The sequence below is a fragment of the Schistocerca cancellata genome, chromosome 5, assembly GCF_023864275.1.
Source record: "Schistocerca cancellata isolate TAMUIC-IGC-003103 chromosome 5, iqSchCanc2.1, whole genome shotgun sequence".
Classification (NCBI taxonomy): domain Eukaryota; kingdom Metazoa; phylum Arthropoda; class Insecta; order Orthoptera; family Acrididae; genus Schistocerca; species Schistocerca cancellata.
Genome location: NC_064630.1, coordinates 465,035,038 through 465,059,568, shown reverse-complemented (window position 1 = coordinate 465,059,568; position 24,531 = coordinate 465,035,038). Strand labels below are relative to the sequence as shown.

The 24,531-nt window shown below is 44.4% G+C and overlaps 1 protein-coding gene and 1 pseudogene across 2 annotated transcripts in view; both read left to right on the top strand.

Annotated features, from left to right (window-relative positions):
• Window positions 1–24,531, top strand: part of LOC126188119 (SPARC-related modular calcium-binding protein 1) — an 805,467-nt gene that overhangs the window by 267,038 nt on the left and 513,898 nt on the right. The gene's annotated exons all lie outside the window — the stretch shown is intronic.
• LOC126189061 (5S ribosomal RNA) lies at window positions 5,398–5,515 on the top strand (annotated as a pseudogene).

Sequence of the window (24,531 nt, the reverse complement as noted above, 5' to 3'; positions counted from 1 at the left end):
CACACCTAACGACGCACTGAGTTGGGAGAAATCTTTCGACACACGTAGGTTTAGGAATAATTCAATTCAGTGAGATTAGTCAAACAAGCAGGGATCATCAGACTCATTCATGACATTTAGCCGCACGCAGATGATACGCGACAGCGCGAAAACTTGAGGCCGTGGCAGAGAACTGTTTATGGGCCAGTGGCGCCAAAAGAGTCGCTACAAATACACATCCAGATTAGTCACGATAGCGGCATTGCGAGGACATGCTTGGAATGCCAGCGATAGCCGTAGTTTGCGAATTGTCATAGCAAGCGGAAATTCCAAAACGATGATATAATGCCTACGAGCAATGTGCGGCGCAGCACGGCGTCGTTTCATCTTGCCGCAAAGCATCCAGCGCGACGCGAAGTTGTGAAAACAATCACAAGGGGAACACTCGGCTCACCTGGTGCTAGTGGCACGGTATGCTCTCGAGCACCGAGTCGCTCACCTGTTGTGAAATAGTAACCCTGTACATGCCCTTGTCGGAATCGGCAGCACCACACTTGATTACTCGCAGGACGAGGAAGCGCCACGTAGCACTGCGGAGATTCTACTCCGACTCTTGGCGAGTTATGTAGGAGTACGAGCCGGCCGGGGTGGCCGAGCGGTTCTAGGCGCTTCAGTCTGGAACCGCGCGACCGCTACGGTCGCAGGTTCGAATCCTGCCTCGGGCATGGATGTGTGTGATGTCCTTAGGTTAGTTAGGTTTAAGTAGTTCTAAGTTCTAGGGGACTGATGACCTCACATGTTAAGTCCCATAGTGCTCAGAGCCATTTGAACCATTTCTAGGAGTACCATTTGATAAAGCTTGTAACTTCGGGTGTACGTTTAGCGACTAATAAATTCAGCCTTCTATGGACAGCACAATCGCCAACTGTGATAGCTTCCACAAGTGGACGAATAACTGCTAGTCCTAGAGACACCATTGGAGATACCAGCAAACGACCGACTGTCAGCTCTATCACCGAAACACTTCTTCTGTAACATACCATTACCTGACCGAGCACGTTTGCGCTTCCTATGACTATTGTCTACTCCCGAGACTGTATCCACCCTGGATATGAGAGGTTGCTCTTACCCTAATCCTCCTAAATGGGTTGTGGAGAAGACCTACGAGGTTCACTCAAGGCGGATTTATTTTCCCATGATGGTAGGCTTTTCCCAGTACTTAACAAAAGTTTCAAAAGTTACGGCATTATGCAGTATTTCGCAGTGGCGTGACTAACGCGAGAGGGAAATAGTCAATTAAGTTACCTGCGTGCGGTTTCTGTATCTGACTGGATAGACGGTCTGAATGCTAAACAATTTCTTGGAGCCGTCCGGTGGTTGCGAAAGCATGGATTCGTCAAGCAGCAGCTCTCCCCGGTGTTGTGGAATCTCTGGAAATTCTGCCCTGAAGTACTACAGATTTCAGAGTTCGGAGACTTAGCGATCCACGAAGTATATTTCTTCAAGTACGGAATGATGAGAGAAGTGGCTCGTTTAGTGGGAGAAGACGCAGTTTGCCGTAATGTTACAATATGAACTGAAGTTCCACAGCTCGAATGGCTAAAACGAGCTGTAAACTTGTTTAAAACGTAAGCTAGGTCTGTTCGAATAACTATCAACGCCATTCATTTGTAAAGCTAAGTGTGCAGCTGCGACACTGCGAAGTATTTAGACCACTCTGTCCAGGGAACATAATGCTGAAGCTAGTGAAAGTGGAAATGAAGCTTTTTACATTCGGCTCTCGGCGAGCAGTTCGGTGAGAAAGGTCTGTCAATTCGTGATTCCTGGTTAAGGTACAAAAAGTACAGTATTATCGAATAATTTTCCTAAAAAAAGTTTATTACGTTAAAGATAATGCCACAAAAGACAAACAAATACTGCCAACTACTGCACGTATCTCTTTAAAATAGTACTAATACTATTTTCTATGTCTAGTTGATTTTGTACGCTTGCAAATTGACAAACCTGATGTCGCGTTACATAATCGATATTTCATAGTTATTTTGCACTTGTATACAGACTTGTGTTAACATTTCGTGGCGGAAATGTGTTTACAAAGCTGATTCCAGTAGTATCTTCTTGAAAGCAATGTGAAAGCAAATACTTTTAAATTCCGGTTATAATGCCTGATGTAGAATCACCTTTGCTGTTCTGCTTTTAAAAACGAACATAAATGTGAAAATTACTTTTGATGTATGTGATATTAATTAATAGACCATCTGTAAATGAATGTGAAGAATTATCATCAGTAGTAGAACGAGTCTCTCATGAAACAATCACACAAATGGCCAACTGTTGCAGGATGAAAATGTGCTCGTTATAAAAACGCATGTATTGAATTTACATGCAATTTTGGTAGTGAAAACTGATCGTAATTCTCTCTGAGAAGGTTCATTTAGGCCCTACACTATGTTATTACGTTACAACGGATAGCTTGGCTCTACTCTATCTGCACTACAAGAATGATGAACTAAAATTAATCACTGCACGGCAGTTTGTCTTTTTACCTTATTTTTCGTTTTCTGAAAATATAGTTCACTATCCACGGAATAGCGCAAGGAGTGACAGTGCACGTTTTGTGAAACCTATCTTTTCATCTTATAAATGTTCAAATGGCTCTGAGCACTATGGGACTTAACATTTGAGGTCATCAGTGCCCTAGAACTTGGAACTACTTAAACCTAACTAACCTAAGGACATCACACATATCCATGCCCGAGGCAGGAATCGAACCTGCGACTGTGGCTGTCGCGCGGTTCCAGACTGTAGCGCCTAGAACCGCATGGCCACTGCGGCCGGCCTTCAAACATGGTTTGTGCACAAATACAGACTTTTGCAGATAAATGACCTTGATGAGTGGTACAACAGACACGAACCTGTATTTTAAAATATTTGTTCGATTTTAGTGTTTCGAGCTGGGGTACTTGACTTGTGAGAATCTGTTTACAGCCTAGCAGCGTAACGCAGTAAGTGGTGATGTACCTCAATTCTTGTCGTCTACATTCTTTGTTTTAGTTAAGTGACTAGCTCCATTATAATTCTGTCTACATATTTAGTGAACTATTTAATTAGTTCCTTAGTTGAAAGGAAGAAGGACTTCAATTTAACGTTCCGTCGACGACAAGATCGTTATAGACGGAACACAAGATCGCATGGGGGAAGTATACAGAAGTGTGCTTGTCAGGAAACATCGCGGCATTCGCCTAGAGCGATTTAGGGAAATATGGGAAACCCATTTCTGGGTGGCCGGACGTGGATTTAAAGAACTCGCCTTCCGAATACCAGTGCACCACTGCGCCACTAGATTGTGCTTCTTGCCTAGGCAATCATTATGCGTTTTCTTGTTAGACATGGTTATGGGTAAGCCTTCCAAGTCGCAAGAAAATGTTCCAAGCTTGAATATAACGTATCTTAACCGTAAAGTAATAAAGTGTTTAGTTCTTTTGTTAAAACGGCGCCAAATATGTTCTTTTATTAATACCGTGATTTCTATTAAAGAAAAAGTAATCTATAAAAAATCTGCCTCGCAACAGTAGCGTTCATGCGAAAGGAACACCAAAATAAACTACGTGGGTTACTAAAGTTATCGAGGAACAACGTGAAAAAATTTGGAAAGGACAACACGTATAAAACGGTCAATAGGCAAACGGTGGAGGACTTCTACATCAGTCAAAATGTAGTGTCTACTTCACAGAAATTAGTTGCTGCTTTAAATGAGAAGAATTATTATTCAAAGCGCAACGATATTTAACACAACCGTCCGCGGGAAGTGCGGTTTCGCTGAGAAAGATACGCAAGTAAACGAAAATTTCGTAAAATGAAGAAAGTTAATAAAAAAGTAAGGTATTTTTTAGATTGGACAAATTTGATAAAATATTTATGTCACTATGTCTAATCAGCATTTATTATTGATTTCAAAAATGTTCAAATGTGTGTGAAATCCTATGGGACTTAACTGCTAAGGCTATCAGTCCCTAAGCTTACACACTACTTAACCTAAATTATCCTAAGGACAAACACACACACCCATGCCCGAGGGAGGACTCGAACCTCCGTCGGGACCAGCCGCACAGTCTATGACTGCAGCGTCCTAGACCATTCGGCTAATCCCGCGCGGCTATTATTGATTTAGGAAATAGCCATACGATGTTCAATACTCTATCGATATGCCAATACGTATCTAGGAGCAGATGAGGGACATACATTTATTCAGACGGACAGCAATGCGTTCTACACTGACGAAAAAAACAAATCACGACACCAAAAAATATTTAATGTAGAGTAATGAAATTTCGGGAATACATTTTTCTAGGTAACATATGTAAGCGTTTAACATTGCAAGATCACAGGTTGATGTAAGCTGGAGAGAAGCCATTGCAAATGTAAAATGCTGGTACATTAATAGCCGGTGTAACCGCCAGAATGTTGAACGCAGTTATGTGAAAATGCATCCATTGTATTGTACAGGTGTCGGATGTCAGTTTGTGGCATGGAGCTTCATGCCTGTTGCACTTGGTCAACACAGGAAGGGTTAATGCTGCTTGCGGATGACGCTGGATTGTTCGACCGATGATGTTTGATATGTGCTCGATTGGAGACAGATCTGGTGATCAAGCAGGCCAATGCAACATGTCGACGCTCTGTAGAACGTGTTGGCTTAGAACAGCGGCATGTGAGCGAACGTTATTCAGTTGGAAAACACCCTGTGGAATGCTGTTCATGAATGGCAGCGCCCGGGTTCCCGGGTTCGATTCCCGGCGGGGTCAGGGATTTTCTCTGCCTCGTGATGACTGGGTGTTGTGTGCTGTCCTTAGGTTAGTTAGGTTTAAGTAGTTCTAAGTTCTAGGGGACTGATGACCATAGATGTTAAGTCCCATAGTGCTCAGAGCCATGAATGGCAGCGTAATAGGTCGAATCACTAGATTGACGTACAAATTTTCAAGCAGGTTGCTCCTGCTGCCATACGCATTCGCTCTCCAGACAGGAACTCCAGGTGTAGGTCCAATGTGTCTAGCACGCAGACAGGTTGGCTGTAGGCCCTCAACTGACCTCCAAACCAACACACGGCCATCACTGGCACCAACGCAGAACTAGCTTTTATCAGTAAACACTACAGAGTTCCACCCTGCCTTCCAATGAGCTCTCGCTTGACGCCACCGAAGCCGCAAACGGCGGTGGTTTTGGGTCAGTGGAACGCAAGCTACAGAGCGTCTTTGAAGTAATCGATGTGCAACAATTCGTCGTGTCACTGTGGTTCCACCTGCTGCTCAGACTGCTGCTGCAGTTGCAGTACGATGCGCCTTAGCCATACACCGAACACGATGAATGCTTTTAGTGGAAAACCACTTGTTGCTTTTAGCCCCTACTTTATAGCCCTTAGGCAACGGCCTTGCCGCAGTGGATACACCGGTTCCCGTGAGATCACCGAAGTTAAGCGCTGTCGGGCGTGGTCGGCACTTGGATGGGTGACCATCCAGGCCGCCATGCGCTGTTGACATTTTTCGGGGTGCACTCAACCTCGTGATGCCAAATGAGGAGCTACTCGACTGAATAGCAGCGGCTTCAGTCAAGAATACCATCATATCGACAGGGAGTGCGTGTGCTGACCACACGCTGAGGATGACACGGAGTGTTTATAGCCCTTGATCTAAACGATATGCTACATGGGGACCAGTGTAACTCTTGTAGACATCTGTTAGTGTTCCTTTCAATGTACCTGAAAAAAAAAAAAAAAAAAAAAAAAACCAGCAGCAACGCACACTCTCTTGCCCTGTTACTACACGCCTCAAGATACTAAGGGAGATCAAAATAAAATTGACCTGCGAAGTAATTTTGTTATTTCCTGTTAGTGTAACCTAAACAACAAAAAGATCATCAACCTACCCGAAACATGCCTGAATGCCAGAAAACACTGTTCTACCGGAAGATAGCCTGCAGAAAAGCAACGTCGGTTAGCTGTGCAAAAAGAATTGAAAAGATGGTTGCGTCGGTACATCATCAAATTTTATGCTCTTCATGAGTTAAGGATTCCACGCCATCGCCCCGTGTTAGATTCTGCCAGTTTGGAATGAACAGTTATCAGAACATCTGGACTGTCAGCTTTCCTTTCCTACAGATGGGTCGTGGTCTAGTGTGTCCGCATATGGAAACGCGTGCCGCTATGAATCAGTAAATCCTTATCAACAATTCATAATGTTTAAGATCGGTGTTTGGTACACAAGGTGGAAACGTTTTAAAATTTCTCCTGTAGTGTATCGCTATAAAAATCTTTTTTTCCAATGATTCCTACATAAGATGCCCAACCATCTCCGTAAAACTGTTCCACTGACTGAACCAGTCACTGAAAGGTGTAGAGGCACTCTTAGGAATTAACCTATCACATACCTGGAACTGCTTGATAATCCCCCAGGAATTTCATGTCTGTCGGTGAAAGCGAAGACAAACTTAAATACCTATTAACAGCTTTAAATAATACGCGATAGCAAATTGAAGCAACAACAGACTAGAAACACCCACCTGACGATAGATTTGCGACCACTGCACATGTTCTGTCATCTCAGGTGGGGAGATTCTGAAACCTGCTCACTAATTCCATGCTCGCATAACTTTGTGCCGAAAAATGCGCTGCCTTACTTCTTCGCACAACAACCGCAGTACGCTAGTGCTCTTTGAAGTTACACTTCTTGATCCGACTGATTCGTGATTCTTGGTTCTTTATCAGTGAAAGACGATTTAATCGGATTTTGTTTTACACATACGTACAATTATTCGTTCTTTTGTAGTTGTGTAGGTCATACATATTTTTAACAACTCATTCTGGGTAGTAATAGATTTCCATGGAGATTAAATAATGTTAAAAGCCAGCCAAGTACATTAATATTCATCCGAGCAGTCTTTAGTAGCAGATGTGACTGGGAAACCAGTTCCGAAATCCTGTTTAAGAGTCAGCTGGCCGCTGGAGAAGCCAGTTTTCCAGAGCCGCTTTAAGGGCAATTCTGTCTAGAGATCACTCGTTGTCTAGTCGTTTCTTCGTCTGTCCTAATTAAAGCCCACTGATCACCATCAGTGCTGTGCTGGGCCGCGATTTTTCTCGCTACAGTGGGTAATGCAGTGACGATTGTTTTGTAGTGGCGTCTTTTACCTGGGCCTGCAGTTCTTCCAGAGATAGCTACGAAGTCGATTTCTGACGGCTTAAAGTCACCACACAAAAATTCGGACCGTATTATAAGCCGCAACATCAAATTGTGTAAGGCCGAGGATTAGTTGTAATACGTCGTTAATAATTTCCCGATAACTGACAATTTGTCAATACTGCATGTCATTTATAACGTAACATGAATTTTCATCTAACTTGAAACAGTAACTTTAGTTTGTGTCCCGTTCGTCCCGAGCACACTGAACTGTCTACACGTTACCGTCCGTGGAAACTACTAACGAGTTTCTTAAAACTAAGCAAGTGCTGCGGGCTTTCTCAAACACGATCCAATTTTACGAACGTTTCTTAGCGCAAGGAACAGACGTGGTTAAGTATTCTCTTTCTCACAGTACTGTTGACAAATCTTTAACATAGTCCAGCTCTTCAGCAACTGTGATTTGTTCAGAAGTTAAGAAAAGCAGCCTTCAGTTGCAAGGTGAACTTTTATTTGTTTACCTAGGTTTCGATGCCAATAATGGTATCTTCTTCAGAACAAAAATTAAAAAACTTTTGTCCTCAAAATAATTTAATTTTTGTTCTGAAGAAGATACCACTACTGGCATCGAAACCTAGGTAAACTAATCAAATTTTACCTTGCAACTGAAGGCTGATTTTCTTAATTTCTCAACAGTACTGTTGAGCTATTCTCTATGAAAAAGCAAAAAGATTAGAATGGCAGCTTTTGAGATGGGAAGACAGATAATACGAATAATAGAGTGTCTGAAATTGATCGAAAAGATTTACCTCACGAAAATAGCGTTCACATTAATGCCCGTATGTCATCAGCCACTAACATACTACAGGGTGTTACAAAAAGCTACGGCCAAACTTCCAGGAAACATTCCTCACACACAAATAAAGACAAGATGTTATGTGGACATGTGTCCGGAAACGCTTAATTTCCATGTTAAGAGCTCATTTTATTTTCGTCAGTATGTACTGTACTTCCTCGATTCACCGCCAGTTGGCCCAATTGAAGGAAGGTAATGTTGACTTCGGTGCTTGTGTTGACATGCGATTCATTGCTCTAAAGTACTAGCATCAAGCACATCAGTACGTAGCATCAACAGGTTAGTGTTCATCACGAACGTGGTTTTGCAGTCAGTGCAATGTTTACAAATGCGGAGTTGGCAGATGCCCATTTGATGTATGGATTAGCACGGGGCAATAGCCGTGGCTCGATACGTTTGTATCGAGACTGATTTCCAGAACGAAGGTGCCCCGACAGGAAGACGTTCGAAGCAATTGATCGGCGTCTTAGGGACCACGGAACATTCCAGCCTATGACTCGCGACTGGGGAAGACCTAGATCGACGAGGACACCTGCAATGGACGAGGCAATTCTTTGTGCAGTTGATGATAACCCTGATGTCAGCGTCAGAGAAGTTGCTGCTGTACAAGGTAACGTTGACCACGTCACTGTATGGAGAGTGCTACGGGAGAACCAGTTGTTTCCGTACCATGTACAGCGTGTGCAGGCACTATCAGCAGCTGATGGGCCTCTACGGGTACACTTCTGCGAATGGTTCATCCAACAATGTGTCAATCCTCATTTCAGTGGAAATGTTCTCTTTACGGGTGAGGCTTCATTCCAACGTGATCAAATTGTAAATTTTCACAATCAACATGTGTGGGCTGATAAGAATCCGCACGCAATTGTGCAATCACGTCATCAACACAGATTTTCTGTGAACATTTGGGCAGGCATTGTTGGTGATGTCTTGATTGGGCCCCATGTTCTTCCACCTACGCTCAATGGAGCACGTTATTCTGATTTCATACGGGATACTCTACCTGTGCTGCTAGTAAATGTGCCTTTACAAGTACGACACAACATGTGGCTCATGCACGATGGAGCTCCTGCACATTTCAGTCGAAATGTTCGTACGCTTCTCAACAACAGATTCAGTGACCGATGGATTGGTAGAGGCGGACCAATTCCATGGCCTCCACGCTCTCCTGACCCCAACCCTCTTGACTTTAATTTATGGGGGCATTTGAAATCTCTTGTCTACGCAACCCCGGTACCAAATGTAGAGACTCTTCGTGCTGGTATTGTGGACAGCTGTGATACAATATGCCATTCACCAGGGCTGCATCAGCGCATCAGGGATTCCATGCGACGGAGGGTGGATGCATGTATCCTCGCTAACGGAGGACGTATTGAACATTTCCTTTAACAAAGTGTTTGAAGTCACGCTGGTACGTTCTGTTGCTGTGTGTTTCCATTCCATGATTAATGTGATTTGAAGAGAAGTAATAAAATGAGCTCTAACATGGAAAGTAAGCGTTTCCGGACACATGTCCACCTAACACATTTTCTTTCTTTGTGTGAGAGGAACGTTTCCTGACAGTTTGCCCGTACCTTTTTGTAACACCCTGTATATATAATGACAGCAACAAATGTCGAGATATATTAACGAAAGCACTGCTTTCTTGCCTTTAGAGAAAGAATGCTATTACAGGGCTCCCTCAAGTCTTCACTTCTGCCAGTACCCCCCTCCCCCCTCCCCACACCGCCCCCCCACTCTCTCTCTCTCTCTCTCACGCACAAGCAGGAGGTGGCTTACAAAACACTCGTTCGTCCTATACTTGAGTATTACGCATCAGTGTGGGATCCGTACCAGGTCGGGCTGACAGAGGAGATAGAGAAGGTCCAAAGAAGAGCGGCGCGTTTCGTCACAGGGTTATTTGGTAACCGTGACAGCGTTACGGAGATGTTTAGTAAACTCAAGTGGCAGACTCTGCAAGAGACGCGCTCTGCATTGCGGTGTAGCTTGCTCGCCAGGTTTCGAGAGGGTGCGTTTCTGGATGAGGTATCGAATATATTGCTTCCCCCTACTTATACCTTCCGAGGAGATCACGAATGTAAAATTAGAGAGATTCGAGCGCGCACGGAGGCTTTCAGACAGTCGTTCTTCCCGCGAACCATACGCGACTGGAACAGAAAAGGGAGGTAATGACAGTGGCACGTAAAGTGCCCTCCGCCACACACCGTTGGGTGGCTTGCGGAGTATAAATGTAGATGTAGATGTAGACACATTGTTCTACAGGTCTCCTGTGTTCCTGTCTTGGCTATCACTTGAAGTTACGAGTATATACTTGGGGCAAGTCATTTTTCTTATGTAAATGGTCCACAGCCGTTGCGAATTTCTTGGGCTAAATCATGAACTAAAGAGATTTTTTTCAAAATAAAAACAACCTATATACTAAAATCACGGCATTCAAGTCACAGCGGCTGTGAACTCATATATACAAAAGACATTGGACTGGCATTTGGGAGGACGACGGTTCAAACGCGCAACGGCCATCCTGGTTTAGGTTTTCGTGATTTCCCTAAATCGCTTCAGGTAAATTCCGGGATGGTTCCTGTCAAAGAGCACGGTCGACTTTCTGCCCCATCCTTCCCTAGTCCGGCGGACCGATGACCTCGCTGTTTGGTTCCCTCCCTCGAATCAACCAACCGACCACCTTGTTTTCGCAGTTTGTAAGTAGTGACACAGCTCAAGTTTCAGAGTGAAGATAATGGGAAAATATGAAAAATTGGAAACATATTGCTCACACAGACACAAAACGCAATCTTTCAGATAGAATAAAATAATGATAACCACAACAGTCTAACATTCTCAGTCGTAAATTTCTACGTAAATAACTATCCTACATTAATTTCTCCATGGTCGCAGCTAACAAACTGTGAAAGATGCTTCATGAATTCAAATGGAAGTTATTCTTTTAGCAAGGCACTACTGAGGAAATTTAGAGAACCTGCATGTGAGGCCGACTGAAAAACGTTGTACTGTCCCTAACGTACATTTCATGTAAGGACCACGAAGATAATACGAGAGAAATTAGCGTTCGTTCTGAGGCTGATGGATAGTCATTCTTCTCTCGCTCTATTTGCGAGTGCAACAGGAAAGGAAAGTAACAGTGGTACGTGGCACCGTCCGCCATGCACCGTAGAGTGGCTTGCAGTGTATGTATGTAGCTGTAGGAAGAAAAACATCTATAAAACAAAATACAAAATGTCACAAAAAGCCGGCCGGAGTGGCCGAGCGGTTCTAGGCGCTTCAGTCTGGAACCGCGCGACTGCTTCTGTCGCTGGTTCGAATCCTGCCTCGGGCAGGGATGTGTGTGTTGTCCTTAGATCTGTTAAGTTTAAGTAGTTCTAAGTTCTAGGGCACTGATGACCTCAGATGTTAAGTCCCATAGTGCTAAGAGCCATTTGAACCATTTTGTCACAAAAACCACAGCATGTGCTAATAGGGGATATACAAAATACTGTGTCTGTTTCCATTTGTAAATACTTTTCTTAAAAACGGAAATTGTATGTGACAGTAAAGAGAATTTTCCTCATAATTGATAGAAACAAATTTAACCACTGGTGTTGCTGTAACTTCAGCCAAACAAATCTAGACAGAAAGAATTTAAATAACTGTGTTTGCTTATAGCAGAACTTAACCATACATAAATTGATTTGTAAGCAAACGCCCACACAAGAGTGGGTTTCTAGCAATGTTGGAATGGTGTATGCCACTCACTTCGCTTTTTGTTGACAATGATGCAAAGCGTTATTTTAGGCCTCCAACGTGTTTCCACCAGAGCAACGAATGAGATGCTTGTGTCTGATGATCTTAACTACTCAAATAAATCAAATATACGCTAACTTCGGCAGTTTATTTGCACATCAACGGACGCTTTGGCTCTGTGTTTGTTAACTTACGTTTTTGTTTTATACAAATTGAGTAATTCAGTGGCAGGAACCCATGGGCAACTGATTAACAGTACGTAGTTCCCACTGTAATTCCTGCTACTTCTGGAACAAGAAATACTGGGATTTAATCTCTCGTCGACGATGAAGTAATCGGAATCTCCGGACGGGGATCTGAACCGGCATAATGCGAATGAGAGTATTGTGTGCTAACCACTGCGCCACCACGCTCGATGCTTTGGTAACTCTTTCACGCTTTATACTTGTATGATGCAATGAGCCGATTGACAACGTCGCACGATGTGTGTGATTATGGCAGAAGTAACCGAAAACCAATTACAAGACGTTACGGAGAATTATCTACTCATAGCACAGAAGGTGAGGGCTATTGCATTGGGATTACATAAATTGTGTAATTGTTTGTTATTTATATTTTATATCATTTTCACAAACAAAAGTAGTACACTGTTTCTATGATATGAGGAGAGGATCTCTATCTGCTGTTTGAGATCGTTAGAAAATATCACCAGGCAACAGGCTGTTACGAGAATCACGAGGGGAAACCCGTTAGATTGCGAAATACCCACAGCGATGTAAGCGGCTTTGCGCTGGCATGCGGCAACGGCGTATTAGGGCAAAATTCTGCTGTTTCTTCAGATTTTCGCCTTCTTTTTGGACTCGTATTCGGCAGGACGACGGTTCAATCCCACGTCCGGCCATCCAGATTTAGATTTTCCGCAATTTCCCTAAATTGCTCCAGGCAAATGCCGGGATGGTTCCTTTGAAAGGGCACGGCCAACTTCCTTCCCCGTCCTTCCCTAATCCGATGACACCGGTGTCCTCGCTGTCTGGTCTCCTCCCCAAAAAACGACCCAACAACCAACAACCTTCTTTTTGTCCGCCGAGTGAGTCTACCAATAATAAAAAGAGCGTAAACTCGTCTCAGTTATTTTTTTACGTTAACTGATTAAATAATCGTCTAGCGCTAGAGGAGATAATTTCGCGTCACTTCCCTAAATCACTGAAAGCAAATGCCAAATCGTATCTTGCGCATCATCTACACTGGCGGAAAAAAATGCAGCACCCTCAGGGATTCCGGAAACAGCGATCGTGTGAGACCCAACTCGCTTTATTTGTTCATGAGACCCAGAAAATATTAGATACAGGCTCCCAGGTAGATGCCATTTTCCTTGACTTCCGGAAGGCGTTCGATACAGTTCCGCACTGTCGCCTGATAAAGTAAGAGCCTACGGAATATCAGACCAGCTGTGTGGCTGGACTGAAGAGTTTTTAGCAAACAGAACACAGCATGTTGTTCTCAATGGAGAGACGTCTACAGACGTTAAAGTAACCTCTGGCGTGCCACAGGGGAGTGGTATGGGACCATTGCTTTTCACAATATATATAAATGACCTAGCAGATAGTGTCGGAAGTTCCATGCGGCTTTTTGCGGATGATATTGTAGTATACAGAGAAGTTGCAGCATTAGAAAATTGCAGCGAAATGCAGGAAGATCTGCAGCGGATGGGCACTTGGTGCAGGGAGTGGTAACTGACTCTTAACATTGACAAATGTAATGTATTGCGAATACATAGAAAGAAGGATCCTTTATTGTGTGATTATATGATAGCGGAACAAACACTGGTAGCAGTTACTTCTGTAAAATATCTGGGAGTATGGGTACGAAACGATTTGAAGTGGAATGATCATATAAAATTAATTGTTGGTAAGGCGGGTGCCAGGTTGAGATTTATTGGGAGAGTGCTTAGAAAATGTAGTCCATCAACAAAGGAGGTGGCTTACAAAACACTCGTTCGACCTATATTTGAGTATTGCTCATCAGTGTGGGATCCGTACCAGGTCCGGTTGACAGAGGAGATAGATAAGGTCCAAAGAAGAGCGGTGCGTTTTGTCAGAGGGTTATTTGGTAAGCGTGATAGCGTTACAGAGATGTTTAGTAAACTCAAGTGGCAGACTCTGCAAGAGAGGAGCTCTGCATCGCGGTGTAGCTTGCTGTCCAGGTTTCGAGAGGGTGCGTTTCTGGATGAGGTATCGAATATATTGCTTCCCCCTACTTATACCTCCCGAGGAGATCACGAATGTAAAATTAGAGAGATTGGAGCGCGCACGGAGGCTTTCCGGCAGTCGTTCTTCCCGCGAACCATACGCGGCTGGAACAGGAAAGGGAGATCAGATGTCCCTCAGGAGGTCAGTCTGTGCACCCTCAGTGTTGACTCTGCAGCAGTAACTATGCTGAGTTTAGAGGTGAACAGTGTTTGCAACATCTGTTCTAAGGTACAAATATGCCCCGCCAACCAGTATGTACGCCTATTGAACAGGCCCACCCATTAGAAGGGGGTCGTTTTTTGTGGGCCATTGGGAAGCTGTAAATGTTGAGCACAAAGTATCGGTTGTGTGTCGCTGCTATCAACAGTGGCTTGCGGAACATTGCCAGGTCCTGGTCGTCCGCGTAGTATAGACACACGGTACTGCGAGTAGCGTTGGCCAACCGAATATTAGCCAGGGATGAAATCCTGGCACATGGTACACCTGTTGTGTTATCAGGGACCACTGGAAACCTTTGCCTGCGGCCGAATTAAGATCCCTTGTGCCTCAGGTCAAGCTACCACTGACACCACGTACCGCCATGCATGGAACGTTAGCGTGTATGGTGTGCACCTGGTGCGCTGCCTGTACCAGAGTGCTTTCGCCCACGACACACGCGTTCCACACCAGGCTTCATTTTGTGAAGGGCATAAGTGTTTCTGCAGGATAAGGGTCATAAGCCTCTCTTTGACCTTCGAGACGGTTAAATTTTTCACAACTCCAAAGATAATGATTAAAATTCCGGTAGCTATCTGGCAGCTATCAGGAAGGGTTCTGAGATGCGACCACGAAAATGGAATTTGTTCACTGTTAACACGTCCAGCACACAGTTTTCGAACAAGGCTACTAGCAGCCACCGCAGATAATAACCCAAGAACAAAACAGGGGTACAGTTCAAAGTCGGCAGAGAAAGAAACACAAATGCATCAAATTTCATGAACGCAAATATACGCCGCCTAGCAAAAAAAGTGAAGTACCCGGAAGACGTGGTCGGATGTGATTGTAACTTCATACATATGCACGCTCTCCTCGGGAATGTAAATGGTTAGAGCTGCAACACTTTGTGACAGACAGAAGGGCCACCAGAGTGCAATAGTGTTGTTGCCAGGCCTGGTAGGGTGTATAAGGTGTGTGAACAACGCCAGATGTTAGACAGCGTTTTCGGCACCTGACGAAGTCTGAAAGAGGCCACATTGTGGTTCTCCATTTGGCCAGCTGGTTAATAGTGGAATACCCGGATTTGTGAGGCACACAGATGTGACAATCACCCGATTTTGGAATGCATGGCATATTCGTCGCCAAGGTTCCGGTCAGTCAAGTCTGTCCATCGCAAGGGAAGATCCCCATTTTGTGCACCAAGCACACTGTAACCATTTCCATTCTGCGTCTGCCATCCGAGTACAAGTAATGGGCATCGCGTCATTCCACATGCAGCAGCCGAACTACTGAATTACCATTCCATGCGCAGGCTTCCGTTAATATAACACAAACGGGTATGTTTGAAGTGCTTGCGTGACGGGGAAGCATGGCCAGCCAACGAATGGAATTGTACTGTGATCAGCGATGAATCTCAGTTCTGAAGTATGTCAGGTGTCCGTCGTAGGCGGATATCATAGTGACCTGGGGATGGATCCCATTCTCCCAACGTTTTGGAGAGGCACACCGGTTTACTCCTGTGGAGAGCCATCGGGTATGATTGGAGGTCGCAGCTGGCGGTGATGGAGAGAACTCTGACGGGACAACGCTGAGTCACGGACGACATCCGACGTCCTCGTATCACTGAACAGTATCATTGTGCCATTTTTCAACAGGACGATGCTCGTCCACGTAGGGCACGTGTCATTATGAACCGTCTGATACTGAGGTATTCCCGTGGGTCCGGCCGCGGTGGCCGAGCGGTTCTGGGCTCTTCAGTCCGGAACCGCGCGACTGCTACGGTCGCAGGTTCGAATCCTGCCTCGGGCATGGATGTGTGTGATGTCCTTAGGTTAGGTTTAAGTAGTTCTAAGTTCTAGGAACTGATGACCTAAGATGTTAAGTCCCATAGTGCTCAGAGCTATTTTTTATTCCCGTGGCCAGCAAGAGCCCCAGATCTGACCCCACTAGAACATGTGTGGAACCACATTGTACTCCGTCAGTGCCATAATCCAGGATATCAAAGAGCAGTTATAACAAATGTGAACCAGCTTGCCTCAGGACAGGATATAATGACTTTATGACACCCTTCGCAAATGAAACCGTGCTTGCCAACAGGCCAGAACTTGTGCAACGTCGTACAGAAAAGTTTTCTCACACTGCCAACTTCTTAGTAAATTTCTCTGCACTATTTTTGTCAGGCGGTATAATTTACTGGCTTCTATAATACCTCGCTATGTCCGTCTCCTTCGCCAACCATCCAACTAGGTACTTGAGTCTGAGGACTCTGCTGACTAACCGTGGCACACTAGCTAAAAAGGCAACGCACGCCTACGAAAACAGTAAAACTGTCGAGCTTTCCATACCCACACACGGTCGCTTGCTGCCACAGCGGATTCTGAAGATGGTGTAATGTAACACCGAAATCAACTAAGGATAAATTAAAACCTTGAAATACAACAACGTTGAAATACATGCCTCTCACATCATCATCATTATCATCATCATCAATGTATCAGGGAATTGGTCCTTCGGCCTGTTCCAGTCTCAGTCCAACTTTGCCTCGGTCTTCCTGGGTCCCTGCGGCCAATAGGCCTGTATGACGGTGCCTTTTTCGGAATCCTTGTATTGTTCATTATTCTAAATGCTGTTTCCATTTGTTCCCGTATTGAAAATATGTGTAACTGATTCCGTATGTCCTGGTTCCTCATTTTGCCAAAACGCGCGTGTCCCATTAATATCCTAATGAATTTCATGCCTATGGGCTGTATATGAGCTGCGGTCTTTCTGTCTTGATGCCCACGTTTCACTGCCATATAGAATAGCCAGCACTGCCATCGTTCTGTGCGTCTTCAGCTGTGTTTTGGTACTGTTTCCAGTATTCTTCTAATAGTTCCGCACATTGTCTGGTATCTTCCTAATTTATTGTTTACATCTCTATCGTAATTATACGAGATATCACAGCCTAAATAACTAAAACGTTGAAAGTTTTCTAAAAATGTAATCTAAGAAATATTTGCTCTTATCGGGTTTTTACCTTGGAATACCATGGTTACTGATTTGAGCGTAGAACTTTTAGTTTAATTCTTTACAAATCTTACGTATGTTTTGCATAATAACTGACTCATCAGCATAAGCCAGCGCATTTGAAGCGGTCCTTCTTGACTTAATTCCAGGTGGTGCCTGATCCACTTGTGTAGGATGCCGTCCTTAAAAAAGTTAAAAAGCGAGGGTGATAATGCACACTCTTGTCTCACTCCCTGACTGGTGACTATATTTCCCCCACTGTTATTAGATAAATTGAGTCTGAAGCAGGTGCCATTATGAAAACTACTTATACACATTATTATGTGTTTAGGACAGTCCCGTCTACCCATTGTATTCCATGGTTCATCCTTGTCTCCCTTATCGAAGGTCTGTCTAGATCTACAAACGCTATATACATAAGCAAATTGTATTCCCTTCGTTTTTCTATTAGCTGTTTCATAGTAAATGCATTGTCAATACAAGCTCTCCATTTTCGGAAACCGTTCTACTCTTCTTGTGAGAGTGACTCTGCTACTGGGTTTAAACGGTTATTTAATACACTATTGTGCAGTTTATATGTTAAAATAATATACTTATACCTCTGTAGTTTGTGGTTTATTCTTTCCCTTTTTCTAAATATAGAAGAAAGAGTTGGTGTTAACCGGAATCGAATAGGTGTTTAATAGATGAAGAATGCGGGGTTCGTGCAAAAGTCCTCCATTCCTTATGCATGTTTCAGTTGTTTATTACAGACAAACTATGAAAGATTGAAACATACTGCGCGTGCCACTAGGTAAACTAAAGTTCAAAGTTCTGTGTTCGCAAGGACACTATACTATGCACTCAATATACACAACATGCATTGCTCGAGAAACACCTAAATGGTAGTCTATTTCACTCCACAAACGAATCAGCATGTCCCTGTTTATTGAATCGACAGCTTCAACAATTCGATTTCTCAGCTCTTGAAGAGTAGCTGCCTCAGATGGGACAAAGACTCTGTCTTTTACGTACCCCCACAGAAACAAATCGCAAGTTGTGAGTCTGGTGACTTGAGAGGCCCAAAAGAATGAACAATATCTTGTTTTCCACCTCTTCCAAACCAACGTTGAGGGGTGACGTTAAGATAACGCCGCACCTCAAGGTGAAAGTGAGGCGGGGCGCCGCCATCGCGCATAGAAGTGAAATCATTGGAGTCCTTGTGAAGTTAAGGAAACAACCCGTATTCCAGCATGTGACGTTTCTGTCATAGTTTTCCTCCGCAAAAAAGAAAGGTCCGTAAACTTTGTGAACAGAAACGGCACAAAACACATTAAAATTTCGGTGAGTCGCTTTCATGTTCGACGAAGACGCCAGGATTTTGTGACACCGAAATTCATACATTATGGCAGTTTACTTTACCCGGTAGATGAAACATCGAATTCGTCCGAAAAGGTGAGTCGTTCGGGAAAAGTGTCCTCTGCTACATACTGGAGAAACGAATAGTAAAATTCGTACCTTCTGTTACGGCCGCCGGGGCGCAATTGCTGGGGTAACTGTAGCTTCATATGCAGGCGTCGCATCAGAACGCGTCACACCGTTGTTTGAGGAAGTTGGAGTTCCTGCCTTGCCCGTCTCGTGGACCTCCGAGGGCTCCGTGTGGACGCATCTCGGATACGCTTGACATTTTCATCGGACGTGAATGGCCAACCAGTGCTCTTCTCTCTGCATACACGACCAACTTCCAAGAATTTTGTATGCCAGTCATAAATCTGCTTGCGCTAAGGCGGCTTCTTGCCGAAACGACGGCGGAACGGACGTTACATTCGAAAAATAGATTGATTTCGCGCAAATACCAACACACAAAATGATTTCCATTGTCTTGTAATCGCTATGTTGCTACAAACAAATAACAGAGCAGCTGTGATAAAACCTCCAACCTAGCCGGCCGCTGTGGCCATGCGGTTCTAGGTGCTACAGTCTGGAGCCGAGCGACCGCTACGGTCGCAGGTTCGAATCCTGCCTCGGGCATGGATGTGTGTGATGTCCTTAGGTTAGTTAGGTTTAATTAGTTCTAAGTTCTAGGCGACTGATGACCTCAGAAGTTAAGTCGCATAGTGCTCAGAGCTATTTGAACCATTTGAACCTCCAACCTTCTTCTGTTCAGTGACATCCGCAACGTGTTTCTAACTTTTATAGTTTGTCTGTGATACACAACTGAAATCTGTTCTTTCTTTTTGAATCATAGTATCGACAGCAATTGAGAGATATATACCGCATAAATTAATGAGTTACGGTACTAATCCCCCATGGTACACAAAACGAGTCAGATCGTTGTTGCAGAAGCAACGAAAAAAAGCATGCCAAATTTAAAAGAACGCAAAATCCCCAAGATTGGCAAAGTTTTACAGAAGTTCGAAATATGGGGCGTACTTCAATGCGACATGCTTTTAATAATTTCCACAACGCAATTCTGTCTCGAAATCTGGCAGAAAATCCAAAGAGATTCTGGTCATACAAAAGCGCACCAGTGGCAAGACGCAATCAATACCTTCACTGTGCGATAACAACGGAAAAGTCACTGATGACAGTGCCAGCAGAGTTATTACATACGGTTTTCCGAAACTCCTTGACCATAGAAGACGAAGTAAATATTCCTGAATTCCAGTCAAGAACAACTGCCAAGATGAGAAAAATAGAAGTAGATAGCCTCGGAGTAACGAAGCAGCTTAAATCACTTAATAAAGGCAAGGCCTCCGGTCCAAAATGTATACCAGTCAGGTTCCTATCAGAGTATGCTGATAAAATAGCTCCATATTTAGCGATTATATACAACCACTCGCTCACAGAAAGATCCGTACCTAAAGATCGGAAAATCGGTCAAGTCACACCAATACCCAAAAAGGGAAGTAGGAGCAATCCGCCGAATTACAGGCCTATATCACCAACGTCAATATGCCGTAGGGTTTTGCAACATATACTGTATTCGAACATTATGAAGTACCTCGAAGAAAACGATTTATTCGCACATAGTCAGCACGGTTTCAGAAGATATTGTTCTTGTGAAACACAACTAGCTCTTTATACTCATGAAGTAATAAGTACTATCGACAGGGAATGTCAAATTGATTCCATATTTTTAGATTTCCAGAAGGCTTTCGACACCGTTCCTCACAAGCGTCTTCTAATCAAACTGCGTGCTACGGAGTATCGCCTCAGTTGTGCGACTGGATTCGTGATTTCCTGTCAGAAAGGTCACAGTTCGTAGTAATAGACGGAAAGTCATCGAGTAAAACAGAAGTAATATCCGGCGTTCCCCAAGGAAGTGTTATAGGCCCTCTATTGTTCCTGATCTATATTAACGACATAGGAGACAATCTGAGTAGCCGTCTTAGATTGTTTTCAGATGACGCTGTCTTTTACCGTCTTGTAAAGTCATCAGATGATCAAAAAGACTTGCAAAATGATTTACGTAAGATATCTGTATGGTGCGAAAAGTGGCAATTGACTCTGCATTAGGAAAAAAGTGAAGTTATTCACATGAGTACTAAAAGAAATCAGCTAAATTTCGATTTCGTGATAAGTCACACAAATCTGAGGGCTGTAAATTCAACTAAATACTTAGGGATTACAATTACAAATAACCTAAATTGGAACGATCACATAGAGAATACTGTGGGTAGAGCAAACCAAAGACTGTGATTCATTGGCAGAACACTTAGAAGGTGCAACAGGTCTACCAAATAGACTGCTTACACTACACTTGTCAGCCCTATTCTGGAGTACTGCTGTGCGGTGGGGGATCCACATCAGGTGGGACTGACGGATGACATCGGAAAAGTACAAAGAAGGGCAGCTCGTTTTGTATTATCGCGAAATAGGGGAGATAGTGTCACAGACATGATACGTGAATTGGAGTGGCAATCATTAAAACAAAGGCGTTTTTCCTTGCGACGGGATCTTCTCATGAAATGTCAATCACAGTTTTCTCCTCAGATTGCGAAAACATTCTGTTGGCACCCACCCACATAGGGAGAAATGATCAACACGATAAAATAAGAGAAATCAGGGCTCGCACAGAAAAATTTAAGTGCTCGTTTTTCCCGCGTGCCGTTCGAGAGTGGAACGGTAGAGAGACAGCTTAAAGGTGTTTCATTGAACCCTCCGCCAGGCACTTTATTGTGAATAGCAGAGTAATCACGTAGATGTAGATATAGATGTAGAATCACCCAGTATTTAATCTCTGTTGGTCCTGATTTGGCAAAACGTGAAGATAGGACTGAACATTAAAAAAATATATGGTTTAACCATTCTAAAGATGGGACTAGAGAACTAGTAAAAAATATTGTTTTATTAACTTTAGGAAAGTTACAGACAATTATAAGAAAGATAAACCTCTAGAAAATTGCAAGCTGTTTGCTGCTCTCGCGAATGGCACAAACATACACCTGCCGGTCGCTGTGGATCGTATCCCCTCTCCCTGCCGGAACACTGTTATGTGGGTGAGGAAGTCCCTGGAGAGCGGCTGCAATGGAAACGTCAGGGTGGCGCTGACGGGCAGGTAGAGAGGGGCGAGAGTACCCCCCATCGCCGCTGCAGGGCCAGGGCCGGACCTGTATGCAGAAGGGCAGAAGGGCGGCCTCCACAAAAACACGCGCCGGCTATTATCCTCGTTCCCCGAAAGGGCGCTTTAAATCAGATCGCGTCGCGCCGCCTTAATTGCATGTAAATGCAGGCAGCTCTGCTTTCGTGGGCCGAGTGTTCGCTCACGCGACGTGCGGCCGTCTCCTGGCCGGATTCCTGGCTGTGCGGCGACAGGTTTTCGTGGCTCGTCCTTTCAGACCCAAGGACGTTGCACGCCCGGACGAGTCGGCGGAACAAAACGAAGCAGAGAGCACACGCACTCCCTCACGTCTCTGACAGTCCTGTTATACCTTCGCACCGACGACTTGCAACCCCTATAAGGCGCACGGACAGGAGTACTGTGTTGTTGCTCACTCGCCTTGTACCACGGCGTGGACGAGCTACGGGAAAACTACACTACTGGCCATTAAAATAGCTACACTAAGAAGAAATGCATATTATAAACGGGTATTCATTGGACAAATATATTGTACTAGAACTGACATGTGATTACATTTTCACGCATTTGGGTGCATAGATCCTGAGAAATCAGTACCAAGAACAACCACCTCTGGCCGTAATAATGGCCTTGAATCGCCTAAGCATTGAGTCAAACAGAGCTTGGATGGCGTGTACAGGTATAGCTGCCCATGCAGCTTCAACACGATACCACAGTTCATCAAGAGTAGTGACTGGCGTATTGTGACGAGCCACTTGCTCGGCCACCATTGACCAGACGTTTTCAATTGGTGAGAGATCTGGAGAATGTGCTGGCCAGGGCAGCAGTCGAACATTTTCTGTATCCAGAAAGGCCCGTACAGGACCTGCAACATGCGGTCGTGCATTACCCTGCTGAATTGTAGGGTTTCTCAGGGATCGAATGAAGAGTAGAGCCACGGGTCGTAACACATCTGAAATGTAACGTCCACTGTTCAAAGTGCCGTCAATGCGAACAAGAGGTGACCGAGACGTGTAACCAATGGCACCCCATGGCCCATACCATCACGCCGGGTGATACGCCAGTACGACGATGACGAATACACGCTTCCAATGTGCGTTCATCGCGATGTCGCGGATGCGACCATCATGATGCTGTAAACAGAACCTGGATTCATCCGAAAAAATGACGTTTTACCATTCGTGCACCAAGGTTCGTCGTTGAGTACACCATCGCAGGCGCTCCTGTCTGTGATGCAGCTTGAAGGGTAACGGCAGCCATGGTCTCCGAGCTGATAGTCCATGCTGCTGTAAACGTCGTCCTACTGTTCGTGCAGATGGTTGTTGTCTTGCAAACGTCCCTATCTGGTGACTCACGGATCGAGACGTGGCTGCACGATCCGTTATTACAGCCATGGGGATAAGATGCCTGTCATCTCGACTGCTAGTGATACGAGGCCGTTGGGATCCAGCACGGCGTTCCTTATTACCCTCCTGAACCCACCGATTCCATATTCTGCCAACAGTCATTGGATCTCGACCAACGCGAGCAGCAATGTCGCGATACGATAAATCGCAATCGCGATAGGCTACAATCCCACCTTTATCAAAGTCGGAAACGTGATGGTACGTATTTCTCCTCCTTGCACGAGGCATCACAACGTTTCACCAGGCAACGCAGGTTAACTGCTGTTTGTGTATGAGAAATCGGTTGGAAACTTTCCTCATGTCAGCACGTTGTAGGTGTCGCCACCGGCGCCAACCTTGTGTGAATGCTCTGAAAAGCTAATCATTTGCATATCACAGCATCTTCTTCGCCGGTCGATGTGGCTGAGCGGTTCTAGGCGCTACAGTCTGGAGCCGCGCGACCGTTACGGTCGCAGGTTCGAATCCTGCCTCGGGCATGGATGTGTGTGATGTCCTTAGGCTAGTTAGGTTTAAGTAGTTCTAAGTTCTAGGGGACTCATGACCACAGCAGTTAAGTCCAATAGTGCTCAGAGCCAGCATCTTCTTCCTGTCGGTTAAATTTCGCGTCTGTAGCACGTCATCTTCGTGGTGTAGCAATTTTAATTGCCAGTAGTGTATATACCTGTATAGCTCGTTACGTCGTAATTGCAAAATGTCTGGTCGCTTCTGATGTGTTTTGCAATTCGCACTTCGCTGGATGGCGGAGGATATGTACCGTGCTAGGGTCATTTTACTCCCTAGCCATCCCATTTCGGAAAATATAACTGTTGGTAAGCATGGCTTTTATTAAGCCATCCGTCTTCCGACCGGTTTTACTCTGTCCTCCATTTTATCTTATGTTATGCTAAATTTTTCACATCTTCGCAACTTCTACAGCCAACACGCTCCGCAGTGCGTTTTTGCCTATTCTGATATTTGTCAGCCTCTGCTACGAGGCACGTTTTCAAAATAATCACCATTTTAACATAAAATTAATATATTACAGTAACTTTTACATGAAAGCGTGAACCTGAACCGACAGTCTAACATATAGAATCGCGACAGTCCCTGCTATGAAAATTGTCGGTATTTGTTTTGTAAAACCTCGTCGGCAGTTTTATAAAGGCCTGGTCACTATTGCTGTGGAGACCGAGTTTGTGAGTTCGTGAAACGGCTTCTGGTGCAATTTCTTCCTGCCACTATTACACAGCTATGCCCCAATGTTAGGTAACTGGATAGGGGGAAAGAAGATTCTACAAGACTCCAACAAATCAGTAACAAAGTCACACAAATGAGTTAAAAAGGTTTACTTGTCTTTGTGACTAGGTGACTGATTAAGTCTGCAACAGAACACGTA